General features: G+C 44.3%; 1 long non-coding RNA gene across 1 annotated transcript; it reads right to left on the bottom strand.

The window, feature by feature from the left end:
* Positions 1-2690: 2690 nt before the first annotated feature.
* On the bottom strand, positions 2691-14086 carry LOC116183453 (uncharacterized). Its single transcript, XR_004148087.2, has 4 exons — positions 13618-14086; positions 11829-11961; positions 5927-6027; positions 2691-2875 (listed from the first exon to the last, which is right to left on the bottom strand). It is a non-coding gene; the product is annotated as an uncharacterized LOC116183453 (long non-coding RNA).
* Positions 14087-15671: the final 1585 nt, after the last annotated feature.

The following is a 15671-nucleotide window of genomic DNA, read 5'->3' as shown; positions in this document are numbered from 1 at the left end:
AAAAAGACATTTTAAACACAATTAGTGGGAGAAAACCTAGGTTGGATCCTAATGCTATTCAGCCATACTGAAAAAAAATTTCATGTCTGTTCAGAACTTAAAAGTGGGATGAAGACTATTGGCTAAAAGGGCAGGAATCACATTAACTGAGCTGCCTTTTGCCTGCAATATTTGGTATTTGGTGTTTTTCACTTACCAATGCTGCAGAACTTATTACTTGTCCATAAGGAGTACTGCTGAAGGCAGGGAGTAGCCAGTTCATGGTTATCTGCTGTGATCAAAACCTGAGAGTTTGAAATGGACGTTATTCATTGCAGCCACTGTGACTGAGGCCATTTCATATGGAAACAATTAAGAGGCAAAAAAGCATATCACAACAAAGGAATGAGAAGAAAGATCAGGAAATACAAGCAGATTGTATCATTCTCTAAAAATGGATACAGTATTTACTGTTGGCAAATATAATAAATCTAAGACTTGAATTACCACAGGACAGCAGACAGGCCTCTGAATTGCAGATTTTTTTATGCAGTCTAAGAGGAAACAGTTATGATTAATGGTGAATATAGAATTTAGGTCTAGAATAGAACAAAATGTAACTTATTTCATATGTGTGCAGAATGGAATCTGAAAATAATGTGTTTAAAAAGTCACAATGGGAAATTATGTAGAAATGAAAAGCAAAGAGGAAATAAAAAAATATGGTCCATGAGTATTTCCTTAAAAGTAAGGGGAAAATCTAAATGAACATTGAAGAACATCCACAGCAATTTGCACATTTTCTTGAGACCAATGTAAATGCTGCCAGAAACAGAAAATGGCTAATGAAAAGAATCTCTTTCTAAGAGGTGTTTACTCTTACAGGCAGTAAAAACCCAGAGGGAGGGTTTTTCCGCCACTGCTAGTGGAGAACAAGTGAGGCAGTTACTGAAAGCATATACCATAATAAAGAATTCTGAAACACCATTTAATATTTCTGTCTGGCTGAGTAATTAAATTAACACATTTTCAGCAATAAGTGATGTGAGATAGACTGTCAGTCATGCACAGCTGGGAGCCAGGACATCCATGTCTCTCAATTCCTAAGATAGTCATCTGAACTTGCAGCAAACTTTGGAAATCACTTTCAGTAGCTACCAACACTAGATCTCCTGGTGCTGTACTGCCATGCCCTGGTGCTCTATAGACATTCACACACCAGTTTTCAAGATATCACAACCTTGTGATATCTTGAAGTTTATTTAACATAAACTTGCATTGTCAGATGACAGCAAACTGCCATCCAGCTCCTCTCTCTTGACCATTGCCTAGGAGACTAAGTTCTATTGCTGAAATCAATTTGAGTTTTATGACTGGCCTCACTGGAGCCAAGATTTGGCTTAGTGTCTGGATGTAAGCAGCTAATGGTTTTTCTGACAACAGCTCGGAGCCGGTGTAAGTCAAAGCAGAAATATTTAATGCCTTGAGACTGGCAGAACATCCCATTCATACTCTTGGCTTACCTGACAAAAGGGGTTTCAGGTACTGATGCCTTCATTCCTGTTCAAACACCCTGCTTTCCCCCTTAAATAACAAGAATGCATAAGTGGAAGTCATCTCACTTCTTCAGAAAGCTGAGAACTGCAATCACCCACTAAAACTGGCCAACATACACTGAGCAAAGGGTTGCTCAAGGGAGCACCTGAACCTCTGAATGGGATACCATAGACACAGCCTAGTGCCTCCACTGTCACCCTCCATCACTCTGCCCTCCCTCTGCTCCCCTCACACCTCCATGACTCCTCACAACATGTGGCATTCTGCATCTCAGTTGTCTGAAGCTACCAGAGCTGCTGGGCTGGGTGGCATTTGGCCCTCAGTGTTCTCTCGCTGGCTGTTTCTCCCCTGCTGGAGCATCCCTTGGAGGCAGTGAGGACACCTCCTGCACTTCCTGCTGCTCATCCCCAAGCCACCAGCTTTGATCACTCAGGCAAGCATTAAGGCTGCCAGCTTCAAATCCATGTGGTTTCCAGTCCTTTCCCAACCTTAGCAAATGCTTTTGCCTAAGCAGTAGTGAAGTGGAGCATGGCAGGAGGCAGGCAGTTGGGAGAAGGGAAAGTCCCATGCAGGAGGTAAGGTTCATCCATCTACTGGCTGGACGGAGAAAGCAGAGGTTGCAGAACAAGTAATCCTGGGTGCCTTTGGCATTTTAAAAAGACTACATATATGACACAGTTTCTCCAGAAGTTCCCTTTAAATAGTAAAATTTCTGCCCATTTGTATTCACAGGTCTTACGATCCTATTTTTAAACAGAAAGTAGGTGTTCACGAACAGCGGGTGTGAGACTGACAGCACTAGACCAGAGCTCTCCATTTGCAGAATAACTGCTGCATTGACTACTATGCTGCAAACTCCTGTAATGGAAATACCAAGGACTGAGAGGGTCTTCCCATCCCTGGTCTTATTTTGCCTTTGTCCTTGCAGCTGAAGCTGCCTCAAAGGGAACCAGCAACTAAGATGGGCTGTGGATGTGTGTGTGTGTTCACATGCGTGTTCAAACACTTGCTAGAACAGACACAAGATTATTAATCTTTCCAGACAGTAATTACTTTTAAGCCTCAGCAATTAACTTGGATTTTGTACTCCATTGCCATAGAAGTAGCTTTTCACATGATGCTTTGAGTTCTCTCAGATATTCTTAACAAACACATTTAGGTCTCCTTTTTTATTTGCTAATTTTTGTTCTTAAATATAAACAGCTCAGTCTCAGGTACTTGTACCCAACTTTGGAAATATCAAAGGTTCTTACCAGTTTTCAGAGAACACCCTGAAGTACACTGTTGTGCATAGCAGGGGTAGCTTCTAATGCATCAAACCATTATTTAGCAGGTGATTCTGCAATTGAGAACAATTATGTTAGGCTTCTGATCCTTTCTCCCACCCCAGCTCAGTCAGAAACATCTTCTGAAAAAACTCCATGGCAAAATCCCTCTGACCATTTAAAAAGCTGCCTTGTATTCCTTACCTGTCCCCTGAGCCATCTGTTCTACACATTACACAGTCAGGAGCAGAGCCAATACCAACACCTTCCCTTTCTTGAGGCATGCCAGATATATTACTGAATTAAGGGAGTTCCTATATTTCCCTCCAAGACTATAGGCATGCATTTTACAGCTATTTCTCTGAACCCCCCAGTCCTCATATGTTAATGTGCTTTGGCTTTTGGTTCAAGTTATTAGGAAGGAATCTTCTTGAGCCTTAATTTTATTTCTTTGCTCCCTTTCAATAATTTAGGGTCAAGTTATAATTTTCTCTTACTGTCTCTAGGCTTCTGTAGAGAAGAGCAAAATTCTTTTAATTTTTATCATTTCCTGCCCCCTCCCCCAGCTCACTGGAATGGTTTTGTTAATGTGCTGTGCTTGTATGCTCAGCCCTCTGATAACTGTCTAAAGAGTTGCTTTTTCCTTACAAAATTAGAAGCGGATCAAAGCATCATGCCAGTTCTGGATGCTAGAGAAAGCATAGGCAGAAGCTGCCTGACACAGAGTTCCTCTGAAGGTAACATCTCTGTGCCACATCAGAGGTGCCATGGTCAGGCGAGGAAAATGGGAAGAGACCAGTGCTTGGCCTTGTCTTCCCATGCTCCAGCTGGGAAATCTGATTTCTGATCTTTGTTGGCTTTCACAGTATTAGAAATATCTGTTATACAGACAGAAATTCTGTTATAGAATGAATATAAATGCTGTTATGCAAAAAGATCAGGCCCAAGGCTCTTAAGTAGCTAGGACCCCAAAGACTAGATTTGGGATGATCCAAGGCCTGCCCTTGCAGAGAAACTGCATGCAAAACAGCAACACAGCCTCCTGCTGTGAGGTCATCTAAGGCTTCTTGTGAGCACTCCAGATTTTATGGTGGGATCTTTTGTGACGAGGTTCAGCCCTGCCTTCCTTCTGTTCATTTTTTTAAAGTACTTTTGCAGTAGTCAGTTCTCTGAAGTGCCGTTCTCTTTCCTTTGAATTGACTGAGAATCTGGGTTAAAGTGACTGACTGATGTGACAACAAAGGAGCGAATGTCATCAGGTCCAAAGGATTTGATATGCTGTTGGTTATAAAATGTACTCGGACAGCCCAAGTTCTGTGCCAGATTAATATTTGATGTCATGGGACTTGACTGGCTGTAGCTGAAAGAGCTGGGACCATTGTTGGGAAAATGGCCATCTCCCTTTCAGGGGAAAGTTAGGACTCATAGGAGCTGACAGCCTGACAGTCTGATCTTCCATCTACCCATAAGCACCAGTCAGAGTGAGCAGTAACAATGCAAGTTTCCTCATATTTAATTCACTAATAGGTCAAATTGTCTTTGTAACCCCCAAGTATTGTGCGTACTTTCTATTATCAGCCAGAACTTTCCTTCTTCCAACAGTTTAGAGAGTATCAGTGCATGGTTCCACTTGACACTAGCTACTCCCTCTCTCTTTCTTCCCCCTCCCAGCCATCCCCACCTCTCCTAGTGCCTGTGGCAGCAGTGAATTATTAAAGAAATATGGATATTGATCTAGTACCGATATCCAACTGTGACAGACAAAAACTCTCTAACAGTTTAAAGTTAGAAAGTGTGTGTTTATTGTGACACTGGGCAGCGTGCGGGATCGCTCCCAAATACACACCACACCTTCCAGGTGATTACAGAGTCTTTTTATCCATACAAGTATTGAATACCCAAAATACAAATACATAGTCATCATTTTGGTACGTCCCATTCCTCGTTTTGTATGCTAATCACTTCAAAAGCTATTAAGCATGTGTGGTTTGTTCCTTGAAATGGGTTGGTGGTCCCTTTCATGGGGACAGGTCCCAAAATGAGGAAGTAAATGAAGTCTTCCTCATTCTGACCTTTCTACCTTTTCAATCAAATATGACAAATGAACTCTTGGTAGAACTCCCATTCCTTGTCTTCAACTGGTTTCAGACCAGAGGAGGCCCACAATTGTCTTATGTTCCTAAAAGCTATTTCTCAGTTTCTATATTCTTCATTATAAACCCAGCTAACTAAACATTGTGTTGACAAAGTAATCAATTATTAGTTAACTACTAACTCTTAACTTCATCAAGGCCTACTCATTTATTTTACTTAACTCTAGTAAGTGTTATCTCTAACTAAAATCCTAGCTCCTCTAAAATCTCTAAATTCCTTAAAGTTTATGTTTCAGCAGCAGTAGCCTGCTTTCTCTGGGCAAGACACCACCACCACCAGTACCCTCCTGCCTGTTCAGTCATGGTCACAGCAGCAGTGACCCATAGAGCAGCTGAAGGGAAGCTGGAAGGGTTCATGCCCTGCTGGTGTAAGGGCCCCAAAGCAGGCTCTGTGGAGAGGATCCCAAGCCAGCATCCACACTCAGCACCTGCCTTTCAACACCAGGAGGATTCTGGCTTGATGCCTTGCAGCAGTGTGCTGGGCAGCACATGGTGGAGTGCAGGGAGGGTCACACAGGAGGACAGAATTTTCTGCAAGTAACAGTCATGTATTTGCTACCATTATTTGTTAAGAGTCTTAAAAACAGCACCCAGGATGCCGGTGTGGAACTTTGGCCCTATTTCTGTATGTGTGAGGCCCCCCTACATAGTCCATGCAGCTGCATAGTAGTCCAATATGCTCAGAAATCCTAAACTCTCTCACATAAGGAAAAAATTATTTTGGGCATCAAGGCTTTCCCAAAATGGCCCTGTTTTGTCTGTTTGCTGATCCTTAACTTATCCAAAATCTCTCTCAGCTAATGAGGACCACATGCCAGTCACACTTCATTTATAAAGGGGGGGGGGGTGTGAAAGGAAGTTGGTGTTGTGGCATATAGATATTAAAACAATAAATCAAATAAAACTTGGCATTGTAAATGGAAATCAATGGACTGCAAAATTGTATTTGTTCTAGCTGAAGAGAGTACTTGCCGAGTTCCAAGCTGTTTGTCCCTTTCTGAGGAGAGATGGGGTCTGCTCCTTTTGTACTGTAAATGCAAGGCTGTTGTCAAGTGAGACTTGAACTTTTCCACCTGCAAAACAGTTTATGCATACAAGCAAAAATTAATCTCACAACACCCCATGAGACACAAATCTTGGGCCCTTATTTAAAAAGGGAATGAAGGGAGACTGGGTATTTTGTCTGAAGTCATGAATCTCTGTTAGAAGTGAAATGCTTGGCTTCTGGTGTTATACTGAGAAATTCCAACTATGTCCCTCTTAAAATTCTTTCAGTATCTACGAACTGCAGGCAACATAATGTCTGAACAGTAATAATTCATGATAAAGCACTGTAACTCCATGTGACCTTGTCTAGCTGTAACTTTCAGCTCAGGAAACCTGAAGGTGTCACAGGGACAGTGTTGCTTTTCATCTGCACTACACTCAACTGCTGCTTTTCTGAAATTCTGAATCTTGATCTTTTATAAATCCTAAGAAATTTATATATGACCTAAAACTCTGCTCAACTAAAATATTTATATATTACCTCACAAAACACAAAAAATATTCCTATTATGAACAGCCCATTATCACCAACTTATCTATGACATCTGCTTTTTGTCTTTTCCCCTATTCTGTTAATAATGACGATTGTTTATATTAGACACAGAAACAAATAGCATTTCTTATGCTTTCTCATTGACTCTAAGTGCATGTAATTACCATATAAAACCTACATTTTTCTAAGGAATTTTATCAGACTGACTTGCATTGGGCAAAATCTTTCCAAAACTGTTTTTCCAGGATTTTATGTGTACAATCCTGAGAACTGAAGATTTAATTTCATTTCCAAAGATTGTGGTGTTTGAAATTCTTCACCTTGAGGATGGGAAGCCAATCAAATGAACCTTGCAAGGATGAAGGAAGTTGCTTTCAGGATTGAGAGGGTAGAACTGGGTAGGAAGTTTGGCAACCAAACTAAGACCTGACAACAAGGTAAAAAAAAAGCTGAAAAGAGAAGACAATTGTTAATGATCACATCTTTTTCTTTGAAGTCTGAGTAGATGATGCTGGAGATTAGAACAAGGCAGTAAAAGATTATTAGGACAAAGAACCTGGAATTTGCAACTTTTAGCACCATGGCTGGTGCTCTGCAGGAGAAGTCTCTTCATGCCACCAACCAGGACTGCCCTACCAAAGAGTTGTATCTTCTAAAACCGTTCTCAAAAAATTTTAACTGTATAGAGTATGCTATGCAAAGTACTTATCAAAAAATAGATACCAGCTCTGTCCTTGATATTAAATAGGATCATTTGTATTACTGCAATCAAATATATAAAAAAAAACATTCATTATGAATGTGAATTTACATCCCTTCAGTTGTAGAAATGATCAGAAGAATATCTCATTTAAAATTAGCATTCTTTAAGTAAGGCTTAAAAATTGAATTGATTGGAGAATAATAGCCTATCCAACTCTTTGCTGCCTTCAACTGTCTTTAAAATAAGAACTTTTTCTTAAGAAATATATAAACCATTATTATTTTCAGCCCATATCAGTTATGCAGCCTTGATCATTTTGGGGTGAGAGTTATTTTGGGTTGGTTCCACTGGGATGAGAATGCTGATGGAGTTGGTAATTCCTTATATCAAAGCTCTTGATTAACACTGAATGCACAAAGCTCTTTGTCCTTGAACTTTTAAAACCAAGGCCAAACCAGAAAGAAGAAGCTTTGTTTGCAATTCTATGCATCTTTCTTGAAAGCACTGTGCCCAAAATCCCGCCTCAGATTTTGTTTGGGGTCATACTGCTGATACCTCCTCTAGCTACACCTGAGCCTGCTTGGCTCTCTTGTATTTCTGCCTGTCTTGTACCCTCCAAGGAAATTGCTGCCTTTAAGCTGATCTCTGCCTGAGTGAGTAGATCAGTCACTAGCAAAGCCACCTTGCTGCTGGGTTCACATTCCTGAAGAACCTGACAGGGAGCCTGCCACCTCCAATTTTTTCAGTGATCTGTTGAGACAAAGTATGGTTAACATCCTAAACCCAACCATCACTGTTGTCAGTGCTGTCCCACCACTACTGCCACTTCCCAGGACTCTGGACAGAGAGCTCCAGTATCATCCAGCCCAGAACCAGGGCTTCTGCACAGTTTATGCACCCCTTTGGTATTTCCATACATAGCTTCTCAGAACAAGAAGTATTAAGCCATGGGAACTATTTAGGGCTTGGCTTTGCCAAGCTCTAAATATGCTCCTTCTATCCTTATGACTTTGAACTAATGTTATTTGTGATGGCTTTTTGTCTATCTGCAACTTCTTGCTATTCTCAGCTAGATATTGCACTGGAAGTGCTGTTTAATAGGAGCCTACCCAAGGCTCCTGGGTGCCATTGTGCCCAGATGCCTTCTTCCAGGAACTCCAGCACTCCTCTACACTGCCACCCTTGCACCATGCTGCCCAGGCTGGGGACAAAGCTTTCAACTGCCCTATGGACAAAAAAAAGGAATTCCTTTTCTTCTTCAGAGGCTACATAGAGGGAAATACGTGTTATTATGGTACAGGAGAAGGCTATTTGCAATGAATGGACAAGCTCTGTCAGTCAGCATAAAATGTTCATAGACTGGATGCTGAAACCAAGGCAGATTATTTCTAGGAGAACATAGTCCTTTATTTGGTGGGGTCTTTATCCAGTTTCTTGTCTGCTAGCAAACTAACTTCCTCATATTTCAGAGGAAATGTGCTGAATGGCAGATCACAGGCCAGTCACTCGACTGATGCCAGCGGACATCTGTGCATTTAACCAAACCAAGCGATCTTTGGCCCTAGCAGAAGCAAAAGTCAACCATATGTACACAATATATATGCACACAGAAAGCAGCCAAAAAACCTCCACAACCAAACCCAGGCCCAACGACTTCAAAGATTATAAGTAACTAAGCAGAACAAAGGTCTGTCCCTAAATGCTAAAGATCAACATAAGGGCTTTTTTATGGCTGATAACATAGCATGCCCCACTGTTAAGGACTTTTTATAGCTGAACAAAACTTGACAATCAGTTTTTATGTAGCATATCTCGTAAAAAACCGGGAAAGTACTCTGCTAAGAAGGTCAATATTGTTATCTCTGTTCCTCAGAAAGCTGAGCAGCAGAGAGGAGGTAAAGGTGCCTAAGGAGCCTTATTTAGAAGACTGTAGGAGTCCAAAAGTCTTCTCCATTCAAAAGTCAGAAGTATGAAAGGGCCAACTGTGTTTTACTTAGGTGCTTACACACACACTACCCTGTTTACAGCAGGAATGTTTCCCAAACACTGCCAACACGAATTCAACTCCAGCGACAGTGCCGGGAGTGCCTGTGGCAGCAGGGCCACCCCTGGGCCAGGGGACAGGCAGACACAAGGGGCACAGGCAGACACGAGGGGCACAGGCAGACACGAGGGGCACAGGCAGACACGAGGGGGACAGGCAGACACAAACTCCTGCACCGTCAGCTGGAGTATGAAATTACAGCACTTCAGCCTGCCCGGCCACCGCTGCCACGGCCAGGCTGCTCGCCCTTCAGGGAAGTCCTGTGACCCCTCTGGCACAGGGGGACGGGGCAGGGGGAAGGACAGGCTAGGGAGAAAGCCAGGAGGGGGGATTTACTGAATCCATCACTGCTCTGCCATCGCAAGTGCTGCACCCTCCCTGTGCTGCCAGAACTCCGCGCTCCCGGAGCTGGGACCCTGCAGGGCAGCCCCAGGGACGGTCTCCTGGCCCCACGGTCACGCTCCTGACTGCTGGGAGGCAGATCAATGACATGGCCACATTTACTGTTGCATTTAACATGAAATGTGCTAAATGCCACTGGCCTGGCCCTTTGGTTTCCTACACATCGCCAGGGAGTGGAAGGAAAACCTCTCGCCACAGAGTTCAGAGTTCTTCACCAAGGAGAGACACCTGGATCACTCTCCCTTTCCTTCTACGTGTGCAGGAAAAAACACCCTTCTCAGGATAACTTATTAACCCAATTACCTTCCATTCCTTATCTCATTATGCTTGTAAATCACACCGACAAGCTTTTGGCAAGACTTTCATAGCCCTGCAAAGGTCCTCCACATGAATTTTCAGACTCAGTGGAGACCTGCCAGTGCCCATTCCTTTACTTGACCAAGCAGCCTCAGCAAGGGAAGCTGTGGTGCAAGGCTCTTCTGTAAGACTGCTCCATTTGCCTCTGGTTTGCCCTGAATGAAACATGATCTTCAGTTTCCACATTTAAATCCCAGCAACATCCTCTGCAGCCTGTTGGTCAGTCTGCCTTTCAGCTCAGCGTGGGAAAAAGCTAGGAGCAGTCAGTCTGCCAGTAAGGATGAATATAGCAGACTATGCATCTATATGTTGTCATGGAGATGCCATGGGATTCATCTGAGGGTTTTGCCGGTTGGGTTTCTTCTGCATCACACATTTGTACAGAAATTAGGTTTTGACAAAAATACAGTATCCAAAGTTTTCCAAAGCATAAGTGGAACATAGATCTGTGTCAGAGCAGATCAGGTCACCTTACTCATGATGACTTGCATAGGCCTTAATTTTTTATTTTCCACTTAAATTGCTCCTGATTTCATATCCACATAACATCACAGAGTTCAGAGAATTGAACTAGTCAAAAATAATCGAGGGGAAAAAGAAGGAGGCCATATGTTTTAAAAGCAACCATTTCCAAATGCAAGATGACAGAATAAAATAGTCTTCTGTAAATACAGTGGGACTCAAAATACCAGTCAAGGATTTGTTCTTAATATTTAACCCGAGACATCTGCAACCTCCATTCTTTTCCAGCTTTACATAATGTTTTTAAAGATAAGCAATTTTACTGCATGTGTCCATCTTATATTTTTACCTACTAAGTCTCAAGCATTTAATAAACATTATTTTCAGTTAAACAGGGCTGTTAATTTTTAATCTTTTAAAAAGAGAAGGAATTAATCCATTTCCAAATTGCTCCTTGTCCATAAAAGAAAAATCACATGGCCCTCAGAAATTCCACTCGAAACAGTGCAGGAAATGCCTGCAATCAAACAGGCTAAGGACCTAGCAGCTAATTGGGTAATCAGAAGCAAACCTAAAGAGCCACCATCAGCTCACAACCTCCAGACCATCTTCAATCTGAGCTTTTTTTAAAAAGTACCACCTCAGTCTTTCCACATAATATCCTTATGGTATAGCCTTTTCTATCTAACCACACAGTTAAACCTCTCACCTATCCAAGCTCTCATCTAACTGCACTAGATTACTTTTAATTGTACTTGGAAGTGGCAGTCTGCTGCTGGCCTCCTTCTAAAGTTATTCAGATTTGAGATTACTGTAGAGAACCTGCTGCATTTTCATGCCTCAGCTAGTGCAGATCCACTGACTGAGAAAAGCTCCCTTGTGTCTGTTGACATGAATAATCCCTAACATTTTTAATATAGGCTGCCTTTGCCAGTTGGCTGACACTTGTGCTATGCCATGAATAAAAGCTATTTGATGACAGTTGAGAAATGGACATGAGACACTTGCTGCTGTATTTCCTCTGCCCTCTGGGAGCTGGTCCCTATTATTTGTCATGTGCAGGAATGTAAAGTTGTTAAAGGTGACTTGGATGCAGCCACTGATGATGTGCTAGTGCAAAATGATGTAGAAGTGAGACTCCAAACCTCTTCTAATAGGCTGCTTCTTATGTCCCTCATATGTCATTGCCACCTATAGGAAGTTTCAGTCACTCTAAGTTTAAATAACATTCATTTTTATGCATTTACCTCATTGGATAATTCAAAATGTGCCTTCACATCAAGAGAACAGATTCCTCATTTGCCAGCTGGAGAAAGTTCTTTGTGTGGCATATAAGCAGTGGGATTTATAACACATGGTTACTTACCAGCAACTGCTGTTCTTCAAAAGACCCTCGTGTGTTTGTATCTGTGGGGTGTGCACTGTAGGAGAACCACAAATTCCTGGTGTGAAGAACATGCACTTCAGGAAAACCATGTGGGACAGCAGCTCAAATCACTCTGCATGGGGGCATGTGTTGTGTTAGTGCTAGCAAGGAAGAAAAAGGGATTTAAGGTAGAGTTGACAGAAGAAGAAAGTGTTTGGTTAACAGAAAATGGGAGATGGATTGAGGTGTCTGAGGACTATGAAGAAAAAAAGCAAGACTGAACCATCCAAGAACAAGATAAAATGAGTAGAAAGAGAGATGACTGGGAGGATAGGAGGAGGAGTGGGAGGAATGAGATTAAAGGCAAAGTAACTTAAAGAGGACCTTAAGGGAAAGATAAGGAGATTTACATGGAGGCTGAGAGAGACATGAAATCAGTGGAATCTGAGAGATGGGCTGGTGTGTCACAGCTGGGGGATTTTTAGCAGGAGACTTCTGAGCAAACAGGGAAAGAAAGTCAGAGGAAAGCATGGGAAGGACAGACTGTTGCAGCACAGGCATCTTTTGCAAGGATAAGAGTCTTTTGAAGATGGACAGTAAGAGAAAGGTAGATTCAAATATGATTTAATACATCCCCATACTTAAAAGACAAAGCTTACAGATAACCCACTAAAGCCCTTTTATTACCAGAAAACCCCAACAGACACCACCAAGTTTAAAGGTCTGTCAGAAAGAGGCAGCGCATGCTATACACAGCAGAAAAAAGTCCTTTAAAATATGGTGAGTGGCCTGCAAAAAAATCAACAAGGGCTTCTGTCCTCAAACAGAGCATTCACTTGATTCTGTTCCAAACTGATCCTTGCCCTAGGTTTTGCCCTCACTCAATAGTGATATTAAGCAGATTTACAGGTTAGTCAAAGTTTTCTCTCCACACATATCCTTACCAGAGTTTTCTCTGCAAACTTGAGCCAGCTGGGAAAGGTGCTGCCCTCTCCCCTGATTTCAGATCAGAGCTGAAGCTGACAAAACGCACCTGCCATAAGGACTCACCAGTAACAACCCTGCACCTTCCATATAAAGTTTCAAGCACCTGGTGCTAGTGTGACACTGGTGAGCTCTGCAGAGCACTGAGCTCTTGCAGGCACCCAAGGAGGGATGAGGTGGCCATGCTTCATGGAGGCCTTGTGCTCTCCAGCAAAATGGCCAAGACAAGGAACTGCACACAACCTGCTGAAGCTGCATGAGAAAAATTGGAAGGTGAAGGGAATTCTTTTCTGCCAGGAAGAGGGAAGACATGGTGTGCATCCATAGAGAGTGTCCTGGGGTTATAAGGCGAGACATGGTGGCACAATGATGGAATAATTTCCAGATGATCTGTCGAGCAGAAGATGCTTTGGAAAGCTCTTTTAGTCAGATCAGCTTTTGGGATGTGGGACTAACAGCAATAGGCCATAATAACTATTTTTTAAATCTCACTTCAAGCACAGTTTTCTCCTGATTATCACTAGAGCACATTTCTAGCACAATATATCTTGGTTGTATCTGAAGCTAGCTCTAGGCAAAGATGTTAAAAACAGCATAGCGTTTTGCTCTTGCAAAGGAGAAATCTCACAATTAGGCCATCTGCTACTTTGCACACCAGTGACAGCTCGGCCTCTTATTTGCAGATAGAACCAGGGCTGGCAATTAAATAGCAGCCCGTCCTCCCAGCCCTCCTCCAACCTCAACAGCTCTGCCCCTGTGCCACAGCTCCTCTCGTGCATCACCCACCAAAAATGTCCTTGTTCACCTGAAAAAGGATGAGCTGCCATGCTCCTCTGCCAGGTCCCTCTCATTTGGCTCTGGCCTTGAGTCACAGCTCTAGCTGGGGTAGGCTAATGCCAATGCTCCTGAGGATGAAGCTGCAGCTCCTTGATGGCAGGATACTACTTCTCAGATCATGTCAAGTCAGAAGGGAGCTGTCTCTGCAGCTGGTGTGACTGCTTTCATGTAGCTTGAGCCTCCTCAAGACAAATCTTCTGTTTCAAAGCCGACTGAGAAAATAACAGAGGCCACACCAATTTCAGCTTTCCTGCAGGCAGGGAGAGTCTTATTGTACTCTGTCCCTACAAGTAACTGCACCCCAGCATAGAGGAATCCACCCCAACCCACAACACAGTGGTCAGCTGTGATGGTGTGGAGCTCAGCACTGCTGGGCACCTTGGCACCTCCATCTAACTCAGCTTCTCCCAGAGCCAAATCCACAGTTTTGCAGCACATCACAGTGCCCTAGGCAAAGAGGCCACTAACTTTTTCTCCCATGTGCTCCATGCACAGCCCTGGCACCCTGGCATGGAGACTGCAGCAGCTGTGTTCTCCCCTTCCATTGCCAGCCTGTCCCCTCGCCCTTGCTGCACTCATCAGGAATCCTCCCTTCTGAAGAAGACACCTCTCTTCAGTGGGCTGCTGGCAGATAATCTGCCTGACTCATAATGGCTTGCTTTCTTTTAAGGAAGATGGATATCTCTGAAGCTGGTGATTTCTGTCTCTCAAATTCATCATCCTGTGCTTGCTGCGGTATCAGCAGCAGAGTTCCTACAGCACAGCAGCTGGATGCAGGGGCAGGCACAAAAACATGCTGCACATGCTTTGTAAGGCACAGAGACCCAGAGCAACGCCGTGCTCCTGATCAGATCCCATCCTTTGCCTTCTTTCAGCACATCAAACTGTGCACATCAAGGTGTGTTTTCAGCAGGACCGAAAAACCCAGAAACGAAACGGCAGACCTGGGGCTTAGCTTCACACTTACTTTTCTTCTGACAGTTTTGTATAAAGCTAAATATTCATGTAATCAGCACGTGTTTCTTTAAGGGAGCTTGTTCTCGTAGTGCTAATCCGGACTGAATGGCCAAGCACCCGGAATTTTGCTGGTGGTGCTGGATGAATTCACCTGCGGGGCACCTGATCAGTGCAAAGGTCCCTGCACTATCCCAGCGAAGAAACGGGGATTCCTCAGCTCAGCTCGGCGAGCTACATTTCCCCTCGCGGAGTTGCAGAGCTTCCCGGCTTGGGCAGACATTTGGAGCGGGAGGAGGTCTCGATGGAGACGATGCTGGCGGCGGGGAGGAGGACGCGCTCCCGCTGCCAGGCAACCGGAGCTGCAGCGCCCGTGCCAGTGGCTGCGAGCGCCTCTGCAGAGGCAGGGCTGCGGGAGGAGCGGCCAGCCGGGGCTGCTGGGGGCCCCGGCACCCCAGGGAACCGCGGCTGCTCCCTGCCCATCCTCCAGAAGCACAGTGGGAGATGGTGCTGTGCCCCCTTCCCTGCCCGCTGCGCCGAAGGAGCCTCTCCGCCTTTCCGCCCTGCCTCCAGCCAGCGCTGCTCGGGGGATGTGCCCTTGCAGTGCGGAGCCAGGGGCGCAAACACCTTGCTGCTGTTGGCAAGGCGGTGCTGTGGGGCCCGAGGTGGGGGTCTGCAGAGCCCCGAGCCCTCCCTCAGCACTTATCTTCAGGTGCTGGGGGGGTCCCATTCATCCGTTCTGCAGCCAGCTCTCTACTCGTTCCCGTTCAGCCCTCTCCATCCTCTGGCACAGCCTCGCTGCAGGGTTGGCACAACTCGGGTGGCTCCATCACTCGCCAAATTTTCACTGTAAAACTGTGCCCCGAAGAAACAAGCCCCTTCTCATCATCCTCTCTGCTGCATCTTCAGCCACCCTGGCAGGGGTAAAAGGTGGGGAGGGAAGAGGGACCCGGAGTGGTGTTGGTACCAGCATGGAGAGGCAGTGCTGCTGCTGTTCTGGATGATGAGCTCCGGAGGGAAGTCCTGTACTCTCTCTACTCTTAGCCTGGGTCATGAATTTCTTTTCCC

This window comes from Lonchura striata, chromosome 3, assembly GCF_046129695.1.
Source record: "Lonchura striata isolate bLonStr1 chromosome 3, bLonStr1.mat, whole genome shotgun sequence".
NCBI lineage: Eukaryota > Metazoa > Chordata > Aves > Passeriformes > Estrildidae > Lonchura > Lonchura striata.
The sequence above is the reverse complement of the archived record's forward strand: the minus strand, read 5'-3'. Positions and strand labels throughout refer to the sequence as shown.